Source organism: Puma concolor, chromosome D2 (genome assembly GCF_028749965.1).
Source record: "Puma concolor isolate L17-30 chromosome D2, mPumCon1.1.hap2, whole genome shotgun sequence".
Lineage (NCBI taxonomy): Eukaryota > Metazoa > Chordata > Mammalia > Carnivora > Felidae > Puma > Puma concolor.
In genome coordinates this window covers 84,464,346-84,474,122 of record NC_141677.1, presented here as the reverse complement: position 1 = coordinate 84,474,122, position 9,777 = coordinate 84,464,346, and the positions used below count along the sequence as shown (strand labels likewise).

General features: G+C 50.5%; 1 long non-coding RNA gene across 1 annotated transcript; it reads right to left on the bottom strand.

The window, feature by feature from the left end:
- Nucleotides 1-222: 222 nt before the first annotated feature.
- On the bottom strand, nucleotides 223-2,946 carry LOC147576234 (uncharacterized). Its single transcript, XR_015242032.1, has 4 exons — nucleotides 2,647-2,946; nucleotides 1,844-2,005; nucleotides 1,238-1,305; nucleotides 223-383 (listed from the first exon to the last, which is right to left on the bottom strand). It is a non-coding gene; the product is annotated as an uncharacterized LOC147576234 (long non-coding RNA).
- Between the last annotated feature and the right edge of the window lie 6,831 nt (nucleotides 2,947-9,777).

The window sequence follows — 9,777 nt, the reverse complement described above, 5'->3', positions numbered from 1 at the left end:
TGTAAGAAGTGACGGATGTGAAGTGAACTGTGGCCATGATTCTACAATATAGTCTTATATCACACCATGACGTGGCACGCCTTAAACTTATCCAATGTTACAGGTCGATTCTGTCTCCGTAAAACCGAGGGGGCTACTAATAGAGAGCTTAATATCGTGAAAGCAGATACGAATTTGTAAAAGTCAAAAAAAAAAATAAAATTAAATTTAAAAAGCATTATTTACTCACTCCTACAAGAGCAGCCAAGGGGGCAGAGCAGCGAGAAGGACCCACCTCAAACTCCAAAGCAGCAGGGACGAGCCATTGCCTGTGGGCCAAATCCGGGCATCGTCTGTTTTTGTATGGCCCACAAACTAAGAATGGTTATTACATTTGTAAATGGCTGAAAAAAAATCAAAAGAAGAATAATATTTCATGACACATGAAAATCATATAAAATTCAAATTCCAATGCCCATAAATAAAGTTTTATTGGAACACAGCCACACTCATTCATTTACATGTTGTCTACAGCTGTTTTTAAGCTGCAGTGACAGAGCTGAGTAATTGTAACAGCACGGCTTGCAAACCCAATGTACTTATTATCCGGCCCCTCATAGGCACGGTGGCCAACGCTTAATCTACACAATTTTAAAGAATTTTGCCAAGTGCTGCTGTGAACCCAGACGGTCCCCTCCACCAATGCGGGACAGAGACGTCTTCTAGGTGAATAAGAAAGACAGAGCAAACTTTTCGGGAGAATTCTAGCATCTCTTTGTACCACATCCTGTTAAGATGATTAAATAATTTACACACACACACACACACACACACACACACACACACACATACACACACATACACATCACTCTTCCACAGAAGAGAGAACGAAAACCATTTTTATCGATTCCAAAATATAAATGAACAATTTTCAGATTAGAAATTCTTTTAGGAAAAAAAAAAACAAAACAGGGCCCAGTATTTGCTACTTTACAAACAGTTATCTCCCATCTTGGTGACAAGAGATTACACTCTCCATTCAGGCTTTCCCACCCCCCACCCCCATCATCTGATGGAAGCCCAACATTCACTTTGGGCAAAAGACCCAGGAGACTGACTGGGAAAACCCAAAGGCCAGTGGGGTCCCTTCTGAGCCCTTCGAGTCCCCAGCACCTCCACATCCAGGACCACCATGGATTCTCACAAAAGAGGCATCTTGGCAGAAACAAGCATTTGAAAAACGGAAGGTGAGACTCACCAGAAAGCGCAGACTCAAGGAGGTCCAGTCGGTGTTAGGTCCTTATGGTTTTCAGCACTCCAATTTGACTATTAATATAGGAACGTCAAAATAAAATACCCAGGAGTCAAATCAGCCAGGGAGTTAGATCAGGTGTAATTGTCTTTTGCAGTCTGAACAAAAGACATTTTCCAACCAAGCCAAATAAGGGAGGGGGGAGTTATATAGATAGATATAGAAATGCACACATAAATGTGCTTCATGCAAAATTTCAAATGGCTTCGTGACAGCTCTGAGAACCTGTCTGGGGATAATTTTATGGAAAAGCAGTCAGAATGAAATCAATGAGAAAAGCAAGAAGAATGTACGTTCTGTCATTTTTAGTGGGGAAAATGCCTGCTTGATTTTCCTTGGCATGCTCCCTCATAACCACTTTGAAGACCTCTCAACTGAGAAGGGAAATCCACATCCTGACAGGTTCCCACGTGTTCCTCCCATCAATTATAAATTCATCTTTCATCCATCTAAGTGAAGCGCTTAGAATGTGTGTCGGAGCCCAGGGGGTGGGGGGGTGGGGGGCTGTGCAGAGGCTTACAAGCCCTGCACCCACCCTACCTCCCAGGGTACCTTCGAGCAAGTCACTGCTTCTACTTCCTTGAGCCTCAGCTTTCTCGTCTGTACAATGGGCACGAAGCCCCGCGCTGCCTTCTCCATCCACTGTCGCCAAAGTGTCCGCTCTGGCTGAAGATCTAAGATTGCTTCGCTGTGGGGATACCCTTCTATCAGTCGCTGAAACACAGTACAGAGCAGAGCAGGTCGGAAAGCACTTCTGTGTGTTTACACACGAGAGCTGACAGTCTTTCTCCTTCATCCAAGTGGAGAATGCCTCGGCCACAGCAGAGCAAGTGCACTGACTGCTAAACGTATAGGTGGAGTGCACTTTGCAGCCACCCCCCTGCCCTCCAGGAAAGTGTGAACGGCCAAGAAACTGTCAGCTTCTGTTTTTCTGCTGCCTCAAACCATAAAATGTTCACAAAACAACAAGAAAACTATATTGACCCAATCCCCAAGATAGATCAGAACAGGAGAGAGATTTTGATGGGGAGACAAGAGCAGAAAGCTGAATCTTCTTAATGGCCAGGATTTATAACAACCCAGAGTATCTTAAACATATTAGCTCTAGAAAACGCCGGATGAAAAGCAGGGCCGAGTCCTCCGCTTTGCGGGGGCACCGAAGGGCTTGGCCGTGGCCAAGTTCAGCAGAATGAGCAAGACAGAAGTCTCACTGGCTATTGTGGGCTTGCAGAGCTAATATCCTATGAATAGAGATGTTTTAAATGTATTAAACATTGGTCCCCCCCCTTTTTTTTTAGAAATTACTCTGACAGAGCCTTCCTTAAACATTATTTGAATAAAGCCTCATTACTCACAGTCCAAAGAAGTTCATTAGGAGGAGATCGCTTTGGAAAGGAATCAAGGAACTCGCCTTTCTTCTCAGCAGTGAATTACATTAGCTACTTCCTAGTTATTTAAATCTTGAAATAAAAGATGTAAACGCTACTGTGACATCTTAAGATCATTGCGGAGGCAGGCCTCGCATGCACAAAAAATGCCCAGCTGGTCTGCAGATAAAACAGATTGATAATTAGTTGCAAAATGTAACATTTCATCAGGAATATTTTGAATAATCCAATTTATCTTTGTCAGATATGCAGCACATATTTTTCCGGGGAGCAGCTTTGTTCTTTAACATAATATTATAATTTCAGGCTGCTAATGAAGGCGCCCGCCGGCCGGCCGGGCCTTGATGTGCGGCGTGGCGGGGAGCGCGCCGCGCCCCGCTGCCGCCACCTGCCCGCCGAGGCGCGGGCTGCGGGGCCCGCGGGCCGCGGGCGATCAAAGGCCGGCGGGCGGAGCGCGGGGCCGCGGGCGGGGCTCAGCGACTCCGGCTTCTAATTAACCCAGGGAAACGCGCGCTCCCCGCCCGCCACCGGGGCCGCCGCGCGCGTGCAGGCCCCGGGCGTGGCTGCTCCCGGGGTGCGCCCTGCGCGGCCGGGGCGGGAGAGCCAGAGGGGTCGGGGGGATGGGCGGGGTGGGGGGCTCCGCGGGCGATCTGCGGGAGCTGCCAGCCGACTTCAAGGGCTCCGCGGACCCCGGTGCCGGGAGCCAGCGCCCACGTGCTGATCAGGCCTTTCTAGGGGCAATTTATCACTTTGCATAATGCCTGTTGGAAACGCCAGGACGCCCGTGTTTACACGGATGAGTGGGAGCTACTTAGCATTCGTCGGGAGAGCCCCAGCGCCGGCTCAGGAGGGAGCCTCCTCTTAAGACCCAGAGAGGCCTGAGCGCGCGGGCTCTTGGAGAGGCCCCGACGGAGGTGCGCAGAAACTGGTTCAGACTCCGTTTTCTCCAGTGACCCGGGCCCCCTGCGCCTCGCATCCCCCCAGATCACCCACATCCCGCCAAAGACTGGCGGGGCCCGGGAGGGGTGGCTGGAGGGGAGAGTGTTGGCGGAGTTTGGAAAATCAGCTCGCCCTTCCCCAAAGAGGCATGAAGTTTGTCAAAGCAAAGGAAACTCCAAACGACGTCCTTGTGCTTTGTGCGAACAGCAGCCCCCATGCACGTGCTAAGCCTTTTATTTAAAAGTCACCATTTCTGCTTCCTGGGTACAAGCCTTACACCACTCTACACCCATGCTGGGGTTATTAAGTAATTTTTGGTATTTTCTTTTTTTTTTTTTTAATGTTTATTTCTGAGAGAGAGAGAGAGAGAGAGAGAGCCAGCGGGGTAGGGGCAGAGAGAGAGAGAGAGAGAGAGACAGAATCTGAAGCAGGCTCGGGGCTCCCAGCTGTCAGCACAGAGCCCGACGTGAGGCTCAAATTCACAAACCACTAGATCACAACCTGAAGTCGCATGTTGAATGACTGAGCCACCCAGGCACTCCAGAATTTGGGGTATTTTCAAAACACGATTGCAATTCTTGCACCGAGACTGAAGTTCTGTATCTCTAGTTCAGAAACCGTGATTAATGAAGGGTGGATGGTACTCTCCTAATTGTCCCCCTTCCCAGTGACGATGCTGTGTGTCCTTGAGTCCTGCATTAGCGGGTCTGAAGATTCCCGAGTGCCCAGGAAGCAGACACTGGTTACCATCATACCTGATAAAAAATAATAGTAAACTTGAGTGGATTCAGAAAATTCAGAATACTTTGAAAACTGGACCTCCTCGTAATTCAGAAACTAGGGATTGCTCACTGGGAAGATTACTACATAAGGTCTTGTCTTTATTTGGTTATTCCTGCTCGTCTCGGCAAGGACTGTGTTCCGTGTTTTCAAATACTTCAGTCTCAACGACCACGGCCAGCACAGTAGGCAGAGTCTGTTGGTTTGAACTTCCCCCGATACACACAGATCTTAAAATACACTGTGGACCTATTGCAGCCTGAAGAGGGCGCACTCTTTACAGGGATCCTGACCAATCGACTTGTCCCTCCTTGCTTTTATGTCTTCCAGGGCGGTGTTGAAAAGCTTTCCCACATACTTATTTCTTTTGTTCAGACTCAAAGGTCAGTCCAACACGATCTCTGTTTCAACCCACCTTTCTCCGGGTTGGTTGTGATGTTTGTTCTCTGGGCTTTCTGACAGCCCGATGCGCCCGTGGATCTCACTTTTTCTTCTCTATTCTCCCTTCTCCCTTCTTCAGTGGGCAACCTAGACCCCTAGAGGGGGGGACAGCCCAGGAACCTTAGAGAGTGGCCAGGGGCCATGTGCTGTCCGGCTCCCCCCTCCCTGCCCTGCACAGCCACCATTCAGTTAGCTCCTTGTCCTGGGGGGGGCGGGGTGGGGGGGAGGGAGCTCTGAGTATAGGGATGATGAAGGAAGAAAAGGCATGCCTCGGTCACTGACACCCTATGCTGGCTCCTATACGTGGGCTCCTCTGTGGGACTCTCTTCCGGGCACAGAGGCATTTGGACACCCGCCCAGGCTACATGGGCAGATGTGTGTGCTCCTCAGCAGTCATCCACCCTGAGCTTCCGTTGAGGAGACCATCAGAAACATTTTTGAAAACCTACTCGCTTATCTCAGGGCTAGTCTCGTCTGCCAACTCTTTTGCAGATGGCAGTGGCTGCTGATTTAGCAAAGCCATGAGAGGGAGGCCCCGTGGCCCAGCCCCCATCGTTAGGACAAAGCAGGGACACTGAGGTGGCCCTCCCCTCAGCCTGGTGCCAGCCAGCCCTGTGCAGCTACCCCACTCACCACGGTTGGCTCTGCCGGTAAGTCCCGCCGAGCTGAGAGTCCCTGGGTCCACGGCCGACGCCTTGTCTCTGACTCCCCCGTACCGTCCCGGGCTCAGCCACGGGGCAGATGTTCCGTAAGTGAGGACTGACCTGAGCCAGATTCTCCGGGGCCAGCAGACCTGCGTTCAGCTCCCGTTCGGGCCATCCCAGCACACACCGGAGTGGCACAAACAAGAATCCTGCTGACCCCTGAGCTCCTCCGAGGAGAAGCCACCTTCCCCCTGGCCAGTCAACGGACAGGAGAGCCAGGTGCTATGGGCAGGTCCCCACCGCCAAGCAGCACACATCACAGAGCAGGAGGTGGCTGTTCCCAAAGGTTCTGTTCCCGCAGCACAGGAAGGGCGCTGCCCACATGCAAAGAGGCTTCTGGGCCCCACCAGCTTCCCATCTCTCCTTTCCCCGGGCAGCAACTCTCCAGCCAGCTTCCAGAAGGCGACTTCAAGGCTCGGCCTTTCACACTGCTGTCTCAACCTTGATGGCCTTCCCCGGGCAAGCCCTTGGGAAGAGCCGGTCTGCCCACGGCCCCAGGCTGCCCCACCCTGCAAGCCCTCCTCTCTTCTCTCTCAACCTGTTGATGCTCTCCCCATTCCTAAGATCCAGGCTCAAAGGCTCATCTTCCACACACCTGTGGTCATGCATTGTGTCCCATCAGCACCTGGCACACAGCACCTTGTGGATGGGGCGTACGTGCGTCTGGCTTATTACCTACTCTGGTGCACGGAGTGCGCGCCCTACACCTTCCTTGACCCAGCGACTGCACCGAGCACGTGCTCCGTGGACATTTAGCAACGGTCCTTCCCTCTGTCCGAGAAGAGGCCTGACCCTAGGAATTTTCTGGAGTGGCCATGGCATCTAGCACCAGAAGGCACTGAATAAAGCGTGGACTTGGATGGTTCTGTTGACGAATTGATTGAGCCCAATTAGAGGCTGGAAATTATTCAGACTTGAGCTTGACTTAGCACAGCGGGGGAGACTTTCACTGTGGTCACTGTCCCTGGTTGTGACAGAAGGCCAAAGAGAGCCGGTCACTGTCTGCAAACCTGCAGAATGGGAAGCCACATGACCCAGAACGTGGTTTCCTAAAGTGTGTCCCCTTGCTCTTGGAGGTGACGCGGCTGCCCCTGCCATAGTGCAGGGGGAGGGTCCAGACCACATCTCTGCACCTGTCAGATCATACATTGTAGAATAAATGGGTGAATGGAAAGGTCAGGGTTAAGTCAAGTTTTTGTGTGAACTGTGTACAATCTAGCAACCCCAAATCCAAGGTGAATGAAGCCCCCAGGCTTATTGGTACTGGTGGAGGAGGTACCTGCAAGAGAGACGCAGCTCAACCGTGTAAAACAGATTCGAAACTAGGTAAGTGCAAATCTAAACACAGCCCTGCCATCACTCATGGGCGATAGCCCAGCCTGTTCCTAAGAGGAACAAGGGGACCTGATGTCTCCCTGCACTCTTTGCATGCAGTGGGCCGTCTATGACAGTCCCAGGATGGGGTAGTTGGATGGCTGGAAGCTGGCTGCCTGCAGTGTAGACACCAGGAAGCAAAAAGCAGAGCTGGGTGCTGGCTTGGAAACCCAGGTCTCAGACTTTCCCTTTCTCTGAATGTGTGAATGTCCATAGACATCCTTGGCCCTTTTTTGTCACTTTTCTTTGTTTATGTCCACTGCGTACCTAAGTCAAAGATTTCCCCTGTAACTCTCTTCTTGGAGACCTAATGGCTCCCTGTTTCCTACCTCCTACTTCTTCCTCAGGGGATGGGGATAAACAAGGGCAGGATCACATAAGGAAGACCCCAGCCTCAGCATGGCACTGGGGCCATCCCAGGATGGCCAAAGCTTAGCTGAAGATGAACCTCCCAGCCCGGCCTTGGCCAAGCCAGGTTCAGTCCAGGTCTGCCCCTCTCCTTGCCTCTGCCCATAGCTCCTCTGCCCCAAATGCCTTTTCCCTCCTTTCTCTGGCTCCTGAGGTCCCCTAGATCCTGCCAGCGTCCCTCGGGGAAGGCGCTCCAGGACCGCCCACAGGAGCGATCTCCCCACTCTCCAACCTTCTCATGGGGTGTTCTTAGAACCCACGTCGCTTCTTACCTCTTATTGCAATGATCTGTGGGATTTCCTCACTCCCTCACTAGACCATCAGCTCCGTGAAGGCAAGAACGGGTCTTCTGTTTACTGAGCACACCCTAGACCTCCGTGAAAAGTTTCTGGATAAAGAAATGAATGCATCCAATAAGTAAAAGTCTTCGTTGAGGAGAGACCACTGAAAGGTATCCACTGTATATTAGGTGTGCAGTAAGGAATGAATCTCTACATGTTAACTAAGAAAGAAGAATGAAAAGCATTTCAGTTTATCGCAGGAAGAATACTTCCCATGGGTTTGGTCCTAAAGGTGAACTAAGACGAAAATCATTTTTCTTGGATGTCTAGCAAGTTCGCCCACAGATATCCTGGAAAAGCCCAATATAAATGCACTAAATAATAAAAAGCAGAGCAAACGATAGTGAAGAGAGCAGTGTGTTCTCTTCTAGGCGCAAATGTGCTCAAGATGACAGAGGGTCCCACAGACCTTTGTTGAGTGAGTGACTGAGTCTCCACAGTGAGTCCTTGCCCCGGCACAGGCATGACACGGGCACACCCAGTCAAGGGGCACGCACCCAGGCGTGGTGGGTGAACAGGTGCCACGAGGGTCACTTCCTCCAAGGCCTAGGATCCACCATTTGCCACTTCCAACATTTGCCTAGGATCATGGTCATTTTGTGATCAGGACCCTGAAGACCCCCCAGGTGTCCTGACACGTATCCAAAGAGTTATTCCTCACAGACCCAATAGTGCAAGCAGGCCCCAAGGGCCCCTGCAAAGGGCTGCTAAGTGTTCAAGGTTGTGGGAAGGTTCCAGAAAGGCTCAACAGTAAGGGACGCTTGGTAAATCACCCTGGGAGACCAGGACAGCTGGTCGACCATTCTCCCTTTCTCCTGGCTCTTCCCCTCCACTGCATCCATTCAGAGCTCTGCCTTTGGCCAGAGTGCCTTTCTCCTCCGGGCTCCTTCTAGCAAAATCTCACTTGGTCTTCAAGGCCTAAACTCTTTACCAACACTGCTGGGAAGACTTCCAGGAGTTTCAGGCCCTCTTTCCTCTGCCTTCCCACAGAAAGTCACAGCTGCGGCTCACCTATGCGAGGTGTGTGTTGATGGGGCTTCTCACGGAGGCTGCTGTGTGCAGGGCTGACTCACGAACCAGATTGTTGTGTTTCGTGAAGGTACAAGAACCGTGTCACCTTCACCACGCCATCACCAGCGCCTGACAGCATCTTTCCAGGACAGGGAGGCACGTGACAAATGGAAAGGAGGGAAGGAGGGAGGGAGAGGGAGGGATAAAGACTGAAGACACCTGTCTCACGGCATAGGCTCAATAAATGTTTCTGGAGTCAAAGAAAAAATAGATTAGCCACTCATCATAAGTCCTTCTTTGTTCCTCAGTTATTTGTCATTCTTGAATGTTTATATTTGTGATACGCTGAGGTGTTCGTGTATTTTTTTATTTAATTTTATTAGAATTATCTTTCTCTTAATTTTAGTAACCTGATTTTGTTAGAACATATTTTTAATTATAAGACATTTCATGAGTTGGAAGGTTTTCGCGTTTTTAATACTGAAATAAAATTAACATATAACATTATATTAGTTTCGGGTGTATAGCATAATGATTCAATATTTGTGTATTTTACAAAACGACCACACCAGTAAATCCAACGAACACCCATTACCACCTGCAGGTACCAATTTTTCTTCAGTTATTTTAACGTAGTTACTCTTTAAAAACAAATAAATACACAGTGAGTATTTTCTCTAGGAGATAACTATACAAAAGATGAAAATGTTTCAGACTTCTGTGCTCCCTGTTCTCAACTACCCACAAAAAAGGTCAGACCCAAGCATCTAGGCTTGAAGGCATAAGAGAAGTGAAAAACCAGATTTTGTGTTCAGGGGGCTAGAGTACTAGGCAGCGATTCATCTAGACCAGGAGCTGGGGCAGCCTGTCTGAGTTCGGGCAAGTGCACACAGACCGGGGAACAGGGGACCCTTGACCCCAAGCCTGGAAACCAGGAAAGATGGTCACACCATGGTGCTGCAAGGGCCCTGGGGGGGGGGGGGGCGGGGACAGCTCAGCATGAAGTCAGGGGCCCCCTAAACGGTGCGCAGCTGAGATGACCAGTTCTCTCCAGGAACAGGAGAGAGCCCAGCTGGCCCACACCAACACGCGGTAGACTG